This window comes from Echeneis naucrates, chromosome 10 (genome assembly GCF_900963305.1).
Source record: "Echeneis naucrates chromosome 10, fEcheNa1.1, whole genome shotgun sequence".
Classification (NCBI taxonomy): Eukaryota; Metazoa; Chordata; class Actinopteri; order Carangiformes; family Echeneidae; genus Echeneis; species Echeneis naucrates.
Window position 1 is genome coordinate 4,324,036 of NC_042520.1, and position 21,290 is coordinate 4,345,325.

At 41.2% G+C, this 21,290-nt stretch overlaps 1 protein-coding gene across 1 annotated transcript in view; it reads left to right on the forward strand.

The window, feature by feature from the left end:
- The first annotated feature begins 2,533 nt into the window (after positions 1-2,533).
- Positions 2,534-21,290, forward strand: part of fstl5 (follistatin-like 5) — a 145,545-nt gene continuing 126,788 nt past the window's right edge. Inside the window, exon 1 of the mRNA XM_029512772.1 lies at positions 2,534-2,662. The gene's annotated coding sequence lies outside the window, so the exon portion shown is untranslated. The remainder of the gene's footprint in view (positions 2,663-21,290) is intronic.

Genomic DNA, 21,290 nt, shown 5'->3' on the forward strand with positions numbered 1-21,290 from the left:
TTATTCCCTGGGCAACGTCATTTATTCTGAACTAGTGATTTGTTTGAGACACAGCGAAGGTGTTTTGGTATGTTCAGTCACACAAATCTGCCTCTTAAGCCCCCCATCCCTCCCTCTCTGTTTCTTCCTGCTGCCATGAAGCTGAACTTGAATCAGTTCATTTGGGATGTGACAGATCAAGCAGATGCTTGAAACTGGAGATGCAGAATTTTTTTAATGAAGTGCCCAAAAGGTTAAATTGTTGTGTCAGACCATTCTGCAAGAGAGAGTAGACAAATTTACAGTCCAACATGAAGCATTATTTTCTGGTGGATAATGCACGCTGAGCATCTTGCAGAATGAGCTCCGGTGCAGAAAATAAAATTTTTCTGGATTATATAAACACACAGAACTAGATATGCAAATAGTGCAGTGGAATGCATTGTTAACAGAATAATAAAACACCACAAGTACGTCGCAAAATCAACAGGGCTGACGTCTTGAAGTGTAAATAGAGAAAGGAAAAATGATGGATAGTATAGAAACTAGGCAAAGCAATAGACAATACAAAAAGACTGACATGAATAAATGATGATAAAATGTATAAATAGCTGCATCTGCACAAAAAACAAAGTCAACTTTTGGTGCCGTGTAAATGTCACACATTCATGCCACATAAATAGGATCAGTCGAATTCAGGTTTTGTGAAAGATTTGAAACATTAAAGGAGCAACTCCAACAAAAAAGCCGAAGAGCTCTCTGTGAGCGTACAATTACAATTTTGGTGAGACTGAAGCTCATTTCATCTTCTTTTGTTCATTGTTATCATTACTGAAGGGTACTCAGGGTATTTCACCTTAATAAAGTTCCTGCTGATCATGTTGTGGATCATGCTGCTGTTGTGGAATGAAACTTATAAAGTCTGGTGCCATGTGAAGATACCAGCCTGCTAACAGTCTCCTTGCTGTTATAACCTTTGCTCATGATATATTTTTGATTGCTAGAGTTACTGGTCAGTTATATCTACAACAATATATGTAAAAATGAGCTCTGCCTTGAGCAGTTATAGTGATATACTGAAATACTGATTACATCGTTATCCATCAGTGAGAAATAATTACAGTGAATTTAAGTTTCACTTGCTGACTGTTCCACGCATTTACAGGAACTCCCGAATGCAAACTGGAGTCCGTCTATATTTCAGTGTTGCTCCTTTCAAAGATGTGAATATCATCATAGGTTGTTTCCTTGTCTTATAAATCTGTGTGCAACACAAACTACTATAACTGCTACTTCTTCTACAACTCTTACTATGACCAGGAATGAAGGAAATACAATGATGTTTTGTGATTTTTTTTTTTTTTTTAACATTTTATTTACATTTTTTATTTTTTTACAGGATGATTTGACCTTTTATGTTTCAGCACACATGAAGATAATTTTGACCTAAAAACAGGATTACTTTTTGCTGGCGTTATCTATACTGTACATGTTTGGATCTGAACTCTGTTAGATACAGATTAAAACTTGTAGTTAAGTACAGTATGTTAGCAAATCTACTTCCCTTCACTGACAATTGGCTTGTTAACAATACCAGCAAAAGCAACAGTAAAACATTTTTCTTGAAACCATTTCTTATTACCGAATCGATTACTCCTCTAATTACAGACGGATTTCTCCTTTACAGAGGGATCAATAAAGTCTGTAAAATACAGAAAAGAAAGGAGCAATCGGATAATAACAATAATAATAATAATAATAATCTAAACCTGAAAATATTGCTGATGTCAGCTTATCATTCTTCCACCAGGATGATGACCAGGAGGTCAAACGGTGTGATGGAGTGCTGAATGAAACGGTGGATAGCACCAGACACCAGAGTGTGTGTGTGTGTGTGTGTGAGAGAGAGAGAGAGAGAGTAGGACATCCATAAACAAACTCAACTCCCCCCCCCCCCAACCTTTTTCCCTCCCCCCCTCCCCGTCTCAGTCAAGGACAGTTCCGTTTGGCACGGAGAGACCGAACCGCTCCACATTCAGCCTCTCCTCCTCCTCCTCTTGTTGTCGCTTGTGCTGCCTACTACGGGGCATCTGTGGTTGGTCCCTCCCTCCCTGTATGTAAATCCTCTGTTGTCTGAGCCGGTGGGGGAGGTGGGGGAGGTGGGGGGAGGTGGGGGGGAGGTTGGGGCTGCTGGCTCCCGCCTCGGTGGCGCACATGAGACCGGAGAGCGGCCGAGGTGAGATCGCTGCGCCGTCGGAGCTGTCCGCTGTGCCGCGGTGCTGAACTCCACATCTCTGTCCTCCCCCCCCCCTTCTATTTCACCTCTGCTGGCTCTACTGCACGTTCTTCATATTTTTTTCTTTTTTTCTTTTTTTGATTTTTGGGAAAGGATTAACCACCTCCCCTTTGGCTGTTTATAGATACAAACTTCTCCCGAGGACGTCTCTCTCTCTCTCTCTCTCTCTCTCTCTCTCTCTCTCTCTCTCCCTCTCTCTCTGTCTCTCTCCCTCTCTCTCTCTCTCTCTCCCTCTCTCTCTGCACTCGCCGGAAAATACGGCTTCACCCGCCGTGGATTTCACCGGAGCTCCAGATTTTCATGAATAAATAGTTTGTTGAAAAGTGCTTGCGTCCGCTAATCTCGCTTTGGATTATTCTCCTGGAAGGTTTACGTCTGGACACACAGGTAAAAACACACCTTTATGCTACGTACAGTATGTGCTCGCGTGTTTTGTCCCTAATTGTTTCACCCTCATCCGATCCCCCCCCCCCCCCCTCCTCCTCCTCCTCCCGGTCTGGCTCTCCATCTGACACCGAGTTGAGCCCTCACCGCCGCTGAGGCGACACACAACTCTTTTCCAGCAATCCATCGGGCCAACTCTCTTTAACGCGGTGGAATATCCTCTGATCGCTGCCTGAAGCTTCCACCGGGTCCCGGAGGCTCACACCGGCTGATATCCGTATATCTGAAGTTGAGATTAGACTTGCTGCGCAAACACTTCCGAGCACGGTGGCACAATCAATGTTTTTTTTTTTTTTTTTTTATTATTATTATTATTTTTAAATAAGCGACTGGAAACACGGATTGTTGCTCAGAGCTTTTAATTTATCCACGTAGTACTTAGTGTTTTTTTTTTTTTTTTTCCTTGGCACACTAATCCTTGAGTGACACCGTTAGCAGCAGAGGGATTATACTTTTGTTTTTCACCCTCAGCTCTGCGCCTGATTCACTTGGCAGTATATTACAGGCTCCGGCGTCGGGGATGGCCATTAATTGTGTTGTTTGATGGTTACGGATGAAATTTCTGGTGTTGTTTTTGTTGTTGTTTCTGTTGTGTGTGTGTGTGTGTTTTTTTTTCTTCTTCTTTTCATCGCCACAGTGCAGCAGATGGATTTAAAGACAACCTTAAACCAGATTACGTTCTGTCATCGATAGGACTCTGATGTACGAGCCGATTTCCTTTGAAGAGGCTTCTGTTTTGGCGAAATGAATAAATCTTACTGTCGGATGTAGAAAAATATGATCTACACAGCACAACAGCATTAGTGGGTGATGCTCAGGAGAGTTTTTAACAGCCTCCTGCATTATAAAGAATTCACTCGAGGTCTGTAGTTGAGCATTTACTATGTAATTTGGCAGCTTCGGTTACTCAGTTACAGCTGGTGACATTTGATGGTGCATTGTTAGTGTTTGTGAATAATGATTACATGCTGGTATTTAAGAAGCATTTTAAATGCAGCTCATATTTACAACTTACGTTTTTGTGACATTCCTGCTTGCACTGAACTAAATTCTCTGATAACATCACTGCCACCAAAGACTGGAAGTACTGACTTTTTCCGTCACTTTTTTTTTTTTTTAAGGAAAGGTGCCTCATGACAACTTCATCATTTCTTGGAGAAACTCTTTTTTTAACGGTTCACAAAGCAAACAGAAAAATTCAACAACATATTTATAAACTAATTGCAACAGTAACTGACAGCCTTGTCTGGGAAAGCATGGATGCTAAAGAGACCATGCAGTTCGAATACTCAGCCATCTGTAGGCCTCTACAATCCAACTTCAATCCCTTTATTCCCACAATGCCTTCACTTTATCTGTGAAAGCTCTTTGAAACCACAAGATAGAATCTATTTCCAGTTGGCGCATCAAATGAATGAGAGGATCTGTTTTTCAAGGCTGCATCCTCTAATTGATTCTCCACTTGAATACGAACTGGGGACCAAGTAATGTATCGTTAATATTTGGTGTGTATATATATATATATATATATATATAAAACAAATGATGAGTATGAGTATGCTCCAGTTTCATTAAATAACACACTCCGAGGAAATGGCAAGAGAGATAATACAATCCTCATTCTCAGAATGACTCCATATTCTGATAGCACCACTCTGACCGGTGGTCAGAATCATCTCCCCAGTGAGCCATTTTCCCACACCACACCAACACTCGACAAAGTCTCAAGTGTCCTCTTCTCTTTTTTTTTTATACCCACCTCAGAGCCAATTAAACCCCTTAACAACAGGTCGTAGATGGAGCCAGCTGAGCAGGTAGTTGTGTTAATGGAGCTGCTCTGCTTTTCATTACAATCACTTTCTTCAATCACCACAGGGAGGCAAAGCCTTTTGAGTCAATATTACTTTTCACTAGAGGCAGCAAAGAAATGATAAGAAAGTGACCGAAGCCTTTCAGATTTTGACAGGAAATGCCTCTGGATGGAGGGTTTACTCGGCCAGTAATGGTAGTTGGCAGTAAAGGGCAGATCTGGATGATGCGACAATAAAGCTGTAAGTTTTGTGAGGAATATTGCGCTGCCACTGGAAATAGCACCAATTTAGACACCCGAGATCATCATCTTCATGGTGATCTCAGGTGTCCTGGCTTCCCAGCACGGACAGAAGTCTCACCATTACCATTTACCCTCTGAGATGTCTTTATGGGGCTATTTTAAAGAGCAAACTGGGTTTTAACAAGCAGTTTCCTGGGGTTGTGGCTGTTGTGGCTTTCTGTACAAATGTCACACACATCCGCAAATCCTGTGGCTCACCTCGCAATACCAAGCGAGATGGATGAATTTGTCCCATTCCACCACTTATATTATGATCCAGCCTTCTTAGGGCTACTGAGTTTTTCTGAGCTTCCAGTAGGATGCCAGCTCTTTTCGAAGGCAGGGAATCCACAAAATCCCTCAAGTTCAGCTGCCAATAATGCGACTGAACTAAACACAATGGAGCAACAATCGTCTCTCCCAGTAGATGTGAAGCACCGCATGAATATCTCAGACCAAAACAAACGTTTCCTCTGCCATAACTGAGGCCTCCGATTGCCTCCATCGTCAGCCAGGTGATACAAACAGCCCCAAGACACACAAAAGGAAGAAGTCGTAAAGACCCGCTGAGTCCATCCAGGCTCTGATGCCAGGTTAAGTGCTTTCAGTCTACAGATCAGTTTTAGTTAAACCACATGTGGCCTGGTCTTGTTTGTTTTCTTTGTCTTGTTGTTATTCATGGTGAGTTAAAGCTCAGATCACAAAACCACCACATTTACATAAATGGAGTCAAACACCATTGCAGTCCATCTAATGATCGTCAGGGGGCGACTGCACTGGTTGTCTATGAGGAAAAACGATGTACATCTAAATGTTTTTGTTTACTCCTGATCAGTTATGATCTCTATCTATAGTTTCAAATCTTCCTAAATACAATGGAAAGTTGTTTTTTTTTTTTTTTTTTAAATTATGGTCCCACTTAGATGAAAAAAGTTCATAAAGCAGGATCTGAATTGGGGCGTGGCTGCTGTTTTGTGGTTAATAATAAATAAATAAATAAAATGGCCAATTTACAAACTCAAAAAAAAAAAAAAGGGGAAAAGTGGTTTCGCAGAAAATTCATTTCTTGAGGTTTCATTGACGAGCAGGATCCATTGACTAAAATATAAGACACAAATTGTGTATTACAAAGAATGAAGAACATTCTTTGAAGAACAAAGAACAATATTCTGAGCATACCTTTATAGCAATCACTGTGAATATAATTAAAATTTAACGTATGACTGATATCTAAACATATATATATATATAACAGCGTCACACTTTTGGGTTCCGACTTTACTGGGAGAGATGCAGTCAAAGTGTCATCCGACTGCAGAAGTATCTTTTTTGCTTTGTGAAGCTCTCACTGGTACAACCAGCCAGCAGCAATCAGTGTTAAGCCAAAAACTATGAAAGCATTTATGAGGTGGTAAGCCGTCACATGGTAGGGAAGTGAAGACACATTTCACACATCCTACGTCATTTTTTTGGCCATTTTATGGTTTAGTTATGAGACAGTACAAAGAGAGACGGGAAATGGGACAGAGAAGTGAAATAACATGTAAGAACGAGTCCATCTCAGCAAGCTTTTGTGTCCAAGCACTCAGCTGTCAGGTCAACACCCCCAGCATATATCAAATATGATACACACATAGCTACCTGTCTTAATGGAACAGCTATATTTGAGACTTGCTTCAAAGCCTCTACACTTCACCTAAGATCACTACAATGTGGTTTCTTCAGCGAAGGAAATTCAGGTTGGTTGCTTTCATCTATCCTGTGTGAATGGAAGATGGAGCGGCTAATGTTTCCACAGAACAGACCCACATTCATGAACACGCACACCAACAAGGACAACAGGAAAACAACCCTCGTGAAAAAGGAACGACTTTGTTCTCGGGCAGTGTTGCAGTACATCAGTTAGGGTTCTGGGTCTGATTTCCAGGCTCCAGGCCTTTCTGTGTGGACTCCGTCGGTTCTCCCTTTGCTCCCTCTGGGTACTCCGGCTTCCTTCCACTGATGTCTATATATATGTGCGTGCTTTCCAGCTGTGCCCGATTTTGTATAGTGAATAGCAAGCGACTTTATTGGAGCAATTTAGTAACTGAAGCACTTTCACAATGGGCTGATTACTACTATTTTATGATATTTCCCTCTTGAATCTCCTCCATTTAGTTGACCAACAGCTCTTGGTATGGAAGGTGACTCTGACTCGTACCTCTGTGTGAGTATTTGTGCAGCGTAAAACATATCCGCAAACTGGGTGGAATTTAAAATAAGAAATTCTCAACACTGAATATCGCAGTTGTTTGGGTGCCATATCTTTATCCCTCAGCTCCGGCCTCATCAACAACAACACCTCCCCTTTTTGCGTCTCCCTTCTTTGCACTTGGAGCTTTAAGCTTTAAACCTCTGCCGACACCCATCTGTGTCTTTGCGTCCGTCTTTGTTGTTCCCCTCTCAATGTGCAGAATCTTTATTGTGCAGTAGACCCACACACATTGAGATATGTCATCCCTCTGACATGTGTAGGAGACGCCACCTCCTGGCATTGTTATATCTCCTGGCAAACAGGAGGGAGGCTCATTTGATGAGGCTTCCTCCATCGTGCACGCTGCATTCATCTTTCATTGGCCCTTACTGCTGCCTGAAAGTATGTACTGTAGCAGTTACAGATGAGAACAGTTAGAATGTAATTTAGATTATTAGCACATGCTTAACTTGCTTTAATGATGTATGAGAGTGTCTGCTCTGCGTGTGCAGTGAAGTCATGCTGGTAACGTTTCCGCCAGATCATATTTCCTTTTCCTCCGTTTTGATGATCAATCTAAGGCAACAGTATGAGGCTCGGTCTCCTGACTTTTCAAACAGCTTTAGAGTTCTGAAGCATGACTTCCTTCACTCCCATGACTTGATTGAACTCCAAGTGTATTGGTAAATTGTTATTGTCATAACCCATTTTGTACAGTACAGCAGAACAAAGCTTTCATGGATTCTTTTAAAGCCAAGGCTCAGTGAGAGATTGAGATGCCTCTCTTTCCATCTTGATGCTCTTTGGCAGATGGTCAGACCGTAACAGAAGCTGCACGAACTTTAATGGCGAGTGTGGACAGGCTCTGCATCTCTGAGCTAATCCTGTCAGTGCACTGCGGGCACAGCAATGGCACAAGTGGCCTAAGGCATTGGAAAACATTTTTGAGATCGAGAGGGGGTGTTGTTGGCGCTGGCCGATTCCAGATAGGAGACGTAACAGTCTGTCTCTTAGATAACAACACCATTGTTTGCTGTTTCTGGGACTTGTGTGACACTTGAGGATACGGGTGCTTGGGTGGTCCGGCCATGCGTTGCATTTTAATGGCATCACAGGTCACAGTGTGTTGTTTACTGCCAATGTGGCCAAGTGTGACGCCATTATTCTGGGCACAGTGCAGTCGATCAGATCAGTCTGATTATGTAATGATTGTTAACAATCATGAGAGCCATGTGCCTCTGCCAGGCTTTCCCTGCAGAGTTGTAGAGAGAACCTGGGACTTCACGACATTTAAAATGGCCTATAAATTAAATGCCTATAAAGGAAAAGTCAAGGTCCTTCCTTCTACTAGCTCATATGTAGAGACTCCTGCGATCATAAATGATTGTAATGTGGCCCATATAATGTCCAAGTCCCCCGTTGTCAAACCTTTGTCACAGACAACTTATTGGTTCCTCTGGAGTCTCTCTACTGAAAGATCCTGTGCAGACTGACAAAAATATTTTTTAGTCTGGAACTCACTCATGCTCTGAGTCGTGAATAATTGTGACTTTTTGATGAATCCAAGGGTACAATTGCAGCTCATAGCACACAGTGGGCTGTTTATAATTCTCAGATTTGGTGCCAAGGTAGACAGAAATCCTCTGCATGACAAAAGAGATAGTAGAATCACTTCATTTTCTCACTGGGTGGTTATTCTGAGTTGTGATGAATAATGTGTGCGCTCCCCAAAGATGTATTAGATCAAATTTTCATATAGTACAAACTGGCAGCCAAGGACTGGTCACAGTGTGCTATCTGGGGTTTGGTAGACAGCTGCCTGGGTGGATCAAAGGCAGAAAAATGTAGTCAGAGAAAACCTCTTTACAAGTGCCAGCTGTCTTTAAAACCCCAACAATTTCCCCACAAGTTGTATTGTGGGTGACGCTATTTGTGTCCTTTTTTTTTTTTTTTTTTTTTTTTTTTGTCTAAGAATAGTGTTTATACAAAATAATAATCTTTCATAGAAAATAAGAAAGCTGCTGATCACTTGTTTAAAAGTCCTTTTTGAGGTTTCATTCACAAAAAAAATCAGCACTAAAAAGGATTTAATTTTTTAATGTTCAGGTGAATAGTATGACATTTTAGCTCAACAGACTAATTCACCTTCTAGCTCGGAGTTAAACACGGTGCAGGGAAAAACAAAGCTATATCAAACAGGGGGTAGCTTAACTTATCACAGAGATGGGAAACCAGTAACCTGACGGTTTTGTTGTCTTAAGCTCCTATTGGATGGGGAAGGTGGGGTGCTTTTAATATCACATGCTCTGGTCGGTGCTTTTAATCCAGCGGTGAGTGTATGTGAGCAGTTTTTCACCTGCCCTCCAGTCATATTTACAACTGAAATTACCTCCTGTCTTTTTCAGAAAATTCACTGCCCTCCTGTAATTCCAGTCCTGTCCAGGCCAATGTCTGTCCACTGAGGTTTTGCCTTTGTTTTAGCAGCATGTGTGTTTTCGCCTCGGGGTGAAAATAGAGAAATTCAAAGTCTTCTTTCACAGATATGATAAAAGACGTCGACAGCAACAAAGGCCAATGTGTTAAACAACGGGATGACAGACAAAATTGGAGGTAACAGGAGTGCAGGGTCTTGTAAAAGTTATCGAATGTAGCAGATTAACTGTATGGACAACTATCACGAACATTCTTTGTTTCTAGCTCACTTAATGTTCATGCCAGTTAGAGACCACCTCCTGATTTTGGAAAGCATAATTCCCCCGAGTAAACCTGTACTCCCATTTACTTTGGGGAGTTACACTACGCGGGAGCTTCCACTTGCCCTTCCTCCCTGTCGGCAATCTCAGTGCAAAGCTAGCGCTAATAAAAGCCGCTGCGGGCTGTTCATATTTACCATCAAATGAGCGTTTTTGACCTCACTCACTCATCTTCATCCGCTTTATCCGTATCTGGGTCGCGGCGCTGCTGGAGCCAATCCCAGCTCACATCGGGCGAGGTACACCCTGAGCAGGTCGCCAGTCCATCGCAGGGCCAACACACAGAGACAAACAGAGACAAACATGCACTCACGCTCGCATTCACACCTACAGTCAATTTAGAGTCTCCAGTTAACCTAGACATGCATGTCTTTGGACGGTGGGAGGAAACCGGAGCACCCGGAGAGCGTAGGGAGAACCGCACAGAAAGGACCCAGGCCGGGAATCAAACCCGCGACCTTCTTATTGTGGGGCGAAGGAGGCAAATGTGGAGTATTTTAAAGACACAAATGCAACCAGTGATGATAATAATAATAATAAATTCTATTAATTGTGTGTATCCTATAAAAAAAATGCATTTCATTGAGCGTTTCTTCAAAACGGATTCATTCTTAGTTTGTAAAAGACAAAGTTCCGACTGAAGTTTGTGCCTCTGCAGGATCCCTCAGTCTGTCTCAGCGATCAGCCCACAGTCCAAAGCATGAAACATCTGCTGAGAACAAAGCAGGCTGCAAACATAGAAACACATCAGAGGCTCATTAATGCTCCACTGTTTGACCAGCTGAACTCTAGTTACCTTAATGACTTTCCTAATGTTTTCCCCGCTCTAAATCCCTCTGCTTCTTCACCGTGTGTGCACCGGTCTCACACAGTTAACATCTTTGTGATCTCAGCAGAAGTCCTTTAATGTCCCCGAAACAGTGGAAGAGTAAAGCATGAATAAAATGAGATAGTGGTGCTCCCAGGAAAGGGAATACCTTCCTTGTTTCGCTTCGGGTTTTGTTGTTGAATCCTGGTGAAGCGCCGTCTTCCTGGCTAGCAGATCATTGAAATTCTGCATTTGATTTCAAAAGTTTCTCTGCCTGGATTTGGCTTGGCTGTTAGGATTTATAGCAGATTAACTGTGAGAGTGATTTAGCTCTTAGGCTCTGCTGTTGCTACCATGGCAGAAAAATAACTTTTTCTCATCTGCTTTTGCCATCCTCACTGGCTCACACATTCACTAAATATTTCAAATATGAAAAATAGGATGTGTGTGTGTGACCCTAATAATGACAGTGGAGGATATCAAAATGTAATTAGAGGTCTGGGGGGTAAAACAGATGAGCTACAACCACGTAGGCGTGAATATCGAGACACAACTCGACTCAAGGCATTGTCGAAACACATAAAACAGCGAGTGTTTCCGATGAGTCTCCTTCAGTGGTAAAATGCAATTGTGGAGTTTAGTGAGAAGACACAATACGCCATCATAAGTTCAAAGCTCAGTGTAATCAAATTTTATGCATTGGATAGATATCGGCACGAAACAGATAACAGCCTCACGAACGGTGAATTGTGTCATCACAACATGCGGCCAACAAATTTACACAAGGGCCTATTCCCGTCTTTATCTGCTATCTGGTGGCACGGATGCACTGCTCATATCCGCCTGGCAGAGAGAAGGTTGGAGATGGCAAGTTGCTCTTTGAAGTCCAGAGGAAGCGAGGGGTTCACAAATCCTAAGAAATCTGCACTAATTATTTAGTGAGCCAGTGAACTGAGATCCTTGTAACTGTCGGGACCTGTGATTGATATCGGGGGTTTGGGGAGATGAAACGAGCTTCTCCGAAACTTTTACATGCTGGTGTTCACTACAGTTTAACAACCCTGCCAGAGCACTCAAAAATGACGTTATTACTCAACTTGAACCCACTTGAGGTTCAGAGTTTATTCTTGACTTTGTAAAGATTATTTGATCAAACAAATCCATGTCGAGGTCCATCTATCCGTCTGCGTCTTCCTCCCCGCAAATGTTTCAGAAGTTGAAGTTCAAAGTTAATTCTTGACTGGCACCTTGTACCTGGCGAGGCGGGCTCACCCAACAGTGCATTTAATCGCTCTTCTTGATATTTTAATTGTCTGTTTTGATTAAGAAATGTTTGCTCATTTGCCAGTTGGTACCGGGCCAAATGTTGCCTTTGTGATGAGATTCCCCCTGTGCCACCCCGGTCCCCGTCTAACGACTGATCTGAAAATTAATCCAGCATAGCAAAGACTAATCAAACAATGTTTGCAAATTTGATAATTTGTCAATTAAGTCTCTGATGTCAGACCCAAGCACAAAACCGCCATTGTAACTTTAACTCATGCAGGTACGGTTCACTGAGCATAAAAGGAACATAAACTCAAATGTGTGTGTGTGATACACAATATTCAATGAGTCAGATTTAAAACACACTTGTGTTTTAAGCTGTTAACACTTTTTTCCCAGCCGGATGTTCAGTGAACATGCAGCACGGGGAACACGTTGTAACTACCTGAGGAATAATGATTTAGCAAAATAATACTTAAAAAAAGGAACATGCTTGAAAATGTAACATTTAATTATGCATACAATATCCCTGACTAATAAAGGAGAAGTATATAGCTGATGATATGAGAAAAACTATACGATCTGTATATCATTAGGGAAATCCATCCATCCATCCATCCATCCATCTGTTATATTCCTGCTCTCCCTTTAGGTTAGTGGGGGAATTGGGGCCAACCGTTGGAGAAATGACAATTTCTATCTACCAATCAAACAGAAAATTCTTTGGGAAATCACTTTCCCCAAGAGCTGGCCTCGCGGTAGACAGTGAATAAATTCTTTATCTCACAGTTATTGGTTTGACTGTGCCGCATAAGGTTAATTGTGCATCTATGAAAAAAAAAAAAAAAAAAGAAACGTCTGCCAGACACAAAGGAGAAGAAACCTGACTGAAGTCTATTGAACTTGCATACAAACAAAACCAAGTCGTATTAGATGGTCAAAGTCGTGACAAGAGACCCTCACAGGAATAGTTTCTAAGGATCAGTGTACATTGTTTTCCTCTGATTTCAATATGCTATTGTTGTGAGAAATATATATTTAAATACAGTGGAAAGAAAAACAAGAATCATTTGACCAAGTATGGAACTTTTGTATATCCAACATAGGTGCTAGTAATTATTGGATGCAGTGAGTTGACCCATCTCAGTTGAAAGACATCCACAACTTCATCCTGCCTGCTGCTTGACGTTTCTAATGCCACATTCTCATGCCTGTGACTGCCATACTTAACGCCCAACGCAGGTCATTGGATCTCCGCCGCTCCTTTTGGAGCACCTCACTGTGTACATTTCCATATTGATAGGGAACATTTATTTCTTTCAAGTTAATCTTAACTCTCTCCTTCTTTGCCGCACGGAACAGACTTGTTATTAACCGCTGCATGTTATATGAAGACAATCGCACTGACATAAAACATACACAAATTAGTATATTAATCCACTTAATAAATTGGCCCATTAGCATAACTGGTCACATTTAATATATCATGTTGATTATGGAATGACATTAGGCAGCTCAAGTGTGTCTTATTTGGATGTGATCCAGAATATCGGAGAGATGTTTAAGGATGTGCCAGGGTTAGGACTCAGCTTTTTCAAGGCCTCCGCAGATTTGCCTCAACTATTCAGACTCAATTTAAGCTCTACAAAGGAATCCCCCCTTTCTGAAAATTGCTGTTGAGATGAAGGCAAAGAAATAAAGCGGAGCCATACTTTAAAAAAAAGAAAAAAAGAAAAAAGAGTCTTTCTGCATGTCTCTCATATCATAGCTAGCGCTCTTTATCTTGCTGTGAATAGTGTTAATAAAATGAAGCACTTTCACTGACATTTCACCCACGTTAACAGTTGACTGCCATTACACAGCAGGCCTGTAGGTCGTCTGGGCAAAACAGTTTAATAAGTTTAATATTTCGGCAATCTTCAGCAGCCAGAGGAAGTGAAGTCACAGAGTTTTAAAGTGAAAACGCCCGCATTAGGAGGAGCGTGGGGTGGATGGATGAGCCCACTGAGACTTTTAGCCCCAATTATTCCAGGAGTTAACTGTTACTTTATTAATGTTACCATGATGACCGAGGTTTTCCTCAGAAAAGTACGTCAACATCGCTTCGCTGTCCAAACCCAACCAAACCAAAGTCAGTAAGCCTCACTGTAAAGTCATCGCTGTCGCAACAGATGCCTTCCACCACAGACGAAGCCCTGCAGATCATATCAGAGGGTCGGGACAAACCTACACACTCACTTAGGCTGGGGGATTTGCGGCACAGAGGAAGTTCATAGGTTGGTATAAGTGCATTTAATTTCTTTTTTGCTGAAGTTAATCTGTCCCTCCATTAAGCATACCGCTTATCTTTACTGGGTCACGGGGGTGTCTGATCTCTGCTGACACTGCGTGAGGGCAGGGACACCCTGGACAGGTTGCCGGTCGATCACAGTCACAGATTAATGTGCATGTCTTTTGACTCGGGGAGGAAGTACCCAGAGGGAACTCACACAGGCACACGCAGGGAGAAGGTCCTGATCCCAGAGTACAACTGAACACCCTCTTTTCTGAGGACAGAAGAAACACTTGCGTTCCATTAAAACAGACTTCTAGTGGTGAGAGTCTGCAGCAAAACTTTAGGTCACATATGAGCTGATCTGTGTAGAAACACAAGCTAAATATCTCAAATGCAACCGCATCTTCCAAATGAGGAGATCACACGGAAAGCCGAGGCTAAGCACAAAACAGAAACCATGCTAGCTGTCAGCAGATACAGCTGCCAGCACAGCTGGGCGTCTGTGGAGGAAGTGCTCTCTTAGCAAAAAGACGCTGCACTTCCTCTCACCAAAACATCTGTCACCATGTCATTTCAGATGAATTGCCGGTGATTACACAATGGTGCTTTTGTCTGGGGGTGGTTTGCAAACCCCCTAATTCTGGGTACTAGACGAGACTGTTGAAGTTGTGCCATTCTTCAGACAGAAGAAGCACTGATGAGACGTGTTATAATAAAAGTTATAATCTGATATTGAGATGATAACATGTGTTCATTCGGAACCAAACCGTCTCAGGGGCTAAGGAGCTCTAGAAAATAGGGACTAACTCAGGCAATAAAAATTCCTGTATTATAACTGTGTTTTGCATTTCAATAATGATGATTTTGAAATTAGATATGCACGGGTAGAAAGGGAATTTGAAGTGAGTTGCTGGATTTTCTGAGTGACTGCTGTGCAGATGTCGTAGCGTCCTCTAAACCTGTATTTACGGTCAGCGATCTTTGCGATTGCTAACTCTTCCTGCTATTTCCTGATTCATCACAAACTACAACCTTGAGAGCATGAAGAGTGTTTCAGGGTTGGAACCTCAACCATTAATCTGTTTTTTTGGAAATAAAAAAAACTGCTTTATTCCACAACGACCCAAAAGATATGCGATCCAAAGAGCATCCCGATCATGACAGCTTTCATATTTGAGGTGATAATAATCTGGTTTGTAGTAAATTTCTTTTCCAGAAGATTCTTCCTCTGGCACATAGGAACTAATGTCTTTTATGTTCCCAGCTGCTGCAACAGCTCAGAACAAACAGAAGGACTGGGCAGTTATCACAAGCGGTGACAGTCACCTGAACAGATGAAACACAATAACCTACAGGAGCGTGAAGCTCATCAAGAGGAAGGCGAATAGATAGATTTTCTGCGGCAGTGTAATATTAAAATTCAACAACACTGATTATGTGGCTCTCAAGTTGTTTTCAAAAAAACAAAAGAGGCAGACGAGCACTGTATTTATGCTTTACTGCACGGCAATAAAACACTTCTGTAAACTACAAAACTGGAAAGAAGCAAAACAATATTGATTGCTGCGAAAGGTGGCCTTCATACTAATCTATTTTTCTATATCAAAGTTTATCCTTTAGTCGTTTGACAAAAACATCTCCAACTCAACATCAACTTATTGGCTTTTCCTGGAGCTTTATACCAGAACATTCTTCATTCATAGCACCTTTAGAACCAAACAAAGTTGTACTTTCAATGCAGCATAGAGAAGAAGTCCTAAAACTGCTCTGGAGGAAACCTGAACAGATCCATCTCCCTGACAGACCATGGATGAAAATCCTTGCAAGAATTGCTGAGTGGACTTCGAGTTTGGATTGTTCTGTCAAAGATATAAACAAATTGTTTTCTGCTTTCAGGATGTTGAACCACAGACCATCCAGTTTTTAGTATTTCAGGTCATATAATAAATGAGTCTTTTATGCTCAAACATCTAAATAGCAATCCATAAACAATAATATGATAAATAAAAAATCCCATCTCAACTGGGTGACTCTCTTATAATTGAATAATAAAATGTATCCATGAATAATGGAAATTACATTATCATAGTGTCTCAGCATGAACAGTAACTCCACAGACTGAATATCTGAGCATGAAATGAAAGGAAACAAATGAAAATCGGGATGTGAGTGATTCACGCTGTTTTGGAAACACACTTAACAGGTTGGCAGTCGCTCTGGAAATTCCCGCAAAAAAACCAAACAAAAACAAACAAACAAAAAAAAACAACAACAACAATGCAATGTTTATCTTAAATTGCACTTTTAATGAATTAGCTTCCATCATTCGTCGAATTATCATCTTTGATTTGCACAGTCCCTGCAGGGAGAGGCAAAGAACTGTTTCAATCCTGAAAAAGGTGGCTAAAACTATCTGATTGTGTAAAAAACCTTTCCAGTCAACCTACAGTTCCATTTTAATTGCTGCTGTATATCCTCTATATTGCTTCATTTATGGCATAACGTTATGGGGCCTTTGTTTGGAAATACGAGATTGATTAAATTAAAAAGGTCACTAAGTACACGGTACTGTCACATACAGAGTGAACGTCAGATCTTTCTTCCTCCCTTCATTAAGCTGGCAATCGGTTCAGAAAAAATGTGGGTTTAATACTAAACTCCAGAAACTACGGCGGTACACAGAGCAGCTTTATCGTCAGGCCGAGGCGTTGGGGCTATCGGCCTTCATCAGGGTTGAGTGCCTGTGCCTGGGGGGAAATTCAGCAGTATTTTCAGAAGGAGGGGAGATGGTTGGCCCTTCAAACAACCTGTTTCTCTGAGCTGGATGGAGAATATAAGTTTACAACCTTATATTCACCCGCCAACTCTCCTAACCTCAAGGCAAGTGCTGCCCCTTTTGATGAACCCACTTTGCCATTTATTAACTGACTGGCTGACTGCTGGCCTTGCAGAAAGAAATGTAGCACGGTCTGCGGAGTTGTTAGGGTTTTTTTTTTTTACTTCAGCAGCGCCTGAAAAACTGTAGAGAAACGCTTTCTTCTCACTCTATGCAAAACATTCTCAGCATGTCTTTTTAACGCCTCAAGTTCTCCCTTTTTGTGCACATCATAAAATTGCGGACCGCAGTGGCAGCTGATGTTTCCCTTCGTGCACCAAAATAATAACAAAACTGTGGCGGGATGTAAGGAATTATTGAAAACGGTTGAGACGGACACCATGCGAGGGCATAAAATGAATACTATGCAAGATAATCACTTAGGCATGTGTAGCATTCAGAGTCGCTTCATTTGTTGGAAGGAACGCTCAATTTGAGGTCGGCACAGTATTTTCAGCACTTGTAAGGGAAAAACAGGAACCAAACGTAAACACTACCCCAGGGGGAAGAGTGTTGCCTGTGGTTCTGGTTGTGCTTTGAACTTGAAGGAGTCCTTTATCAGTATACAGTGCTGCTGGGGATGCATGAGTATGAGAAGTACCACGGCATCTGGCAAATAAGACACGCTGTGGCAAGATGCTCAGGCGGCAAAAACACACAGCAGACGCTCCAGTGTCCTCCAGATATCTTGGAGTCATACTGTAGTACTACAGCGCAGTTGATCTGTACGTAGAAATATCGCTGAGTGTACTTCAAGAATGCTGCCCACTGGGGGACAGAGATGTGTCTGCTGAAGCATACTGGGAAAGAGTCGGGGGGAGAGGGGAGAGCGGAGCAGTTTATCTGCTGACTTCAAGTTCCCCTCCAGTGACCTCGCTGACAATATGAATAATTTCAAACAAGCCTTTCTTGGAAATTATTGGTTGACAGACCAAACTGGGAGCAGCCACCTCATCCCTGGTGGCCGCACCACAATCCAATTCCTCAGCTGTAGAGTTGGCCTCAGCTTTCATGCAGAAACGAATTTCCATTGTATTACTAGCCACCGGAGTTTAAGTAAGTTTAAGTATCATCCATTCTGAAGGTGATTTTGTTGTACATTTGACAGCCTTCAGAGTCAGAACTTCTAAAAAACATAAATCAAGCTGATTAAATAAAGAGCAACAACTGTAGATGTCTGGCTAACTTATTTCTGTGAGCAAAACCAAGCAAGTCTCCTGAAAGTCCACATTCGGAGGGTGGCTATTCAAAAATAAAAGAAATCAACCTAAAAAAAAGTGATAAATTACACCTTTATCTTAAATCGCACCACTTGCTGATAACAGAGCAGAAATAAAAGAACAAGCCTAATTTCATCAGTAAGAAAACCTTCCCCTTTGTGTGCTTTTTTTTAGGATTGATGGAAAAATAGCACCTTAATGAGAGTATTAACAAAACAACAACAAAAATCTGAGAATATTTAATAAAATTGATTATAATAAATTGGAAAATAATGGATGATTATAGTCTCTGAATGGGGTGTTTGCTGGGAACCAACTCCATATTTATGATCCCTATAATCCTAAATACAAGGTTATACAATTGGAAGGACATGTTGTATGTCGACGCCGTACTTTCTATAAAAGTGTTTGGAATTGGAGTAATGTCCAGTTTTTCAGAACAGAAATGGCTCCTTTTCAAAGTCTGGTGAGTTTGGGGCATTACTTTGGGGCTAAACACACATTAATGATAAATGATTTTATCATTATATTTTCACTTTCAAAGGCAGTCCACCATTGTGATTCATGAGGTACGCAAACATTACACTATATTTCAAGTACATGCTGAAATTTTTGATAGATTCTAACTCAACAGGGGGTCAGAACCTCACACTGCTGCATCCAAATGAACGCCAACCATACAGTCAGAGTGTCTTCAGAGACAAGAAACACAAGGAATCCTGCAACAGATGGTCTCGTCGCCACAGAGCCCTGAGCCAGTACGGGATTGGGTGAGGTGACCGAAGGCACCGAGGTCTCATCAATCCACTGAGGAACTGAACAGCTTCTCAAGTTTGCTTTGAACTACTTGCTTGCCAAGTCCTGCGGGAAACTGTGTGCGGGTGACCTTGGAAGAATTACAGCAGTTTTAAAGGCAAGCAGTCATCATAGCTATTTAATTTCAGCGTGCTGCAGATGTGAAATGTAGTATTGTAGGTCATCGATAAAAGTGTGGCAGTCGGGTCGACCTCTGACTGTAGGTGGTAACACTGAGCAGTGGGTGCATGCTTCAGTAATACTTCAACAAAATACAACCCCCCCCCCAAAAAAAAAAAATCTAACAAAAAAACAAAAACATGACTTATAACAGTAATTCATTAAAGAAAAACACTCATAATGTATCATCTTTGCAAAGTAAGCTCGTCACCTTAAATAAAAGTTACGTGTTCGGGTACTTTGACTCTTACAATTCATCAAAGTGGGTGCCTTTGCTTTTTTGACAAGTACTAATGAAGATGCTGTTGAAGTAGTATTAAAAAGGATGAGTAGGAATAACTTAAGACACTGCTAGGAAAGACTGGCAGTGTTACAAAAGACACTTAATAAATAGACTGATTTTTAAAATAGATCTCTACTTTGTTTTACTGAGAGTGACTCGTGTATTAAATTCTGTTCTATGTGGTACAAGTAATATTGCAAAATTGAAATAAGTGGGTGAACTCTACAGAAACCCTGCAAAAAAAAAAAAAAAAAAAAAATTACAAGACAACAACAACAAAAACAAAAAAAACACACTGAGTAATCGCTGGTGGTTAACAGTTTTTTGAACAGCGACTGCGACAGTGGAAATGTTGAACAGGTACACAGCTCAGGTTTATAACTCCGATTGTACTGGACTGCTCCCAGGTGTAAATCTGCATGACTGGCTGACTTTGAAGTCTGATGACTGCAGAAAAAACTTCATGCAAGCTCAGCGAAGTAGATAAATAACAGAGAACAAAAGAGGAAAGGAAAAAAAAAAAAAAGAAAAAGAAAAACTGGTTATTGTACCCTTTTGGACTCTTCGCATTTTACACCCATGGAGGAAAAAAAAAGAAAAGGGATGGACCTGCCAAAGTGCTGAAAAGTTGCAGCCGCAGGACAAAATGAATGACACCTCAAATGTCATTTCAGCACATGATAGGTTTCAAACAGTGTGCAAAAAGTGGCATTTAAAGAACAATGCTGCTATATGGAAAATTGTCTATGCTGCAGAACAGGCGTTTGTAAAATTACCCTTGTGGAAACCTCAAGGCCTTTTCTGCTGTTTCAATTTATTGCATCTGTCATTAGTAAGTTTGGTGGGAGTATAGGAAGAAAAATAAGATAAGCTAATGGAGGAACACGATGACCCAATGTATTTCACTTAAATTGAATATCTAGCACTTTTAATGTGTGGCTGTAAGAAGAAAAAAAAAGTTACATTGATTAGTTTACCTGCATTTTAAAGATGGCAAATGAAAAACGTAAACAGCTCCAGTATTGTAATTGTTACAACCCTCATTCTTGGTTATATTTATATTTACACGTCCTGCTTGGTCTATAATTTAATGACCTTTAAGAAGTCTTCAGGCTCACAACATGAGTGGTTTGGTGGTTGTTTGGCAGGAGTCAGTTCACTGAGCTCTTTTCCATTCTTTTTCATAGAGTCCCCCCCCCCAACCCCCTCCACTCACACTTGGGAGTTGTACAGTACAGTCACAGCAGTCAATGGTCAATGAACAACTCAGTGGGAACTTAAAGGCGCTGAAAGCTGCCGAACTTTTCATGCTCACATTGCTTTTCCTGACACTGAGATATCACATTCATTTTCAAGTTTATAAAATTGCCCTTTTTTTTTTTTTTTGCTTCTTTTGGTTTATTAATAAATAAATACACCTTTAACTGTGTTCCAAGCTTCATGAGAGAACTGATAGCTGGTAGTGAACTGCAAAACAGATGGACCAGGGAGCTGTGGCTCGTCAATAAAAATATTTTGAATATCGTGTCCTCTTGTAAAAGGTTGAAATTAAACTCTGCCATATGTTTTTCTCATTGCGTAGAATATATGTTTACAGTCTTGTTTAAAAAACATGACCTGTACTGTTGTTACTACTGACAAAAACTCAGAGGCTCTCTGTGGACCCAGCCAAATGCTGAATTCTTCATGTCTCAAGGGGTTTATTTCGTTATATTTTAGTCAAGCTGACTGTAATTAGAAAGCTGTAAATTGAAGAGTTATCAGCAATAAGTCAGAATTAGTGTAAGCTGA